Here is a 775-nt window from a genome sequence, read left to right on the forward strand (position 1 = left end):
GCGGTGGCCTCGCGTGGACGGCCAGCCGGCTGTAGTGCGCGTGCGCCGAAAGAAAGTGCAGCTCGGCAGAGTGGTGCCCCCTAGTGTTCTCCGTGGGGTAACTGCGGCAGAGGCGTTACACTGTGACAGAAGGGGAAGAGTAACTTAAAGGGTATCTCCATTGTTACTGCATTATCCTGGCGAAAGGGGCCCAATGACATTTGGGAGTGCCCTTGCCATGAAGGTGGGTACCTGTCTGTACAGTACAATGTAAAGGTAGGTAGTACATGTCACATCCACGAGATCACAGTGCCACCTGGTGGCATTCCCAGGTAAATGACCACTGGTGGTCCACAAGAAAATACCAGCCAAGGGTGCGCAGGTGAAAGGGGCTGAGTATTTTTTTGAGTATTGAAAAATTAGATTTGGCTGCTTTGTCAAATTTTACCCAAATAATCGCTTTGTGGCGAATTACTTTGTCACAAAAGTGCATTTTTTTGTTAGTAGAGAGAAAGCGGCGATCGCGCCGCCCCTGTCTTTGTGCCCCTCAGATGCCGCGTTAACAGCTGATTGCGGCATCCGACAGTAATAACAGTGTAACATTTAAAAAAATGAATAAAATCATACTTAAAATAGTGGTAGGTTGTGGTGGCTCACTAGCAAGTAGTTAAGGTATGGTGCTGCAAGCTCATATAGAGGGAATCACCCCACCCTCTCTAAAGGCAAATGTAGTAATAGAGTAATGAGCGAGCACTCATACACTTGGCAACCAAATTGACATGTGCAGAAAATATTT

This window comes from Bufo bufo, chromosome 9 (assembly GCF_905171765.1).
Source record: "Bufo bufo chromosome 9, aBufBuf1.1, whole genome shotgun sequence".
NCBI classification, from domain to species: Eukaryota; Metazoa; Chordata; class Amphibia; order Anura; family Bufonidae; genus Bufo; species Bufo bufo.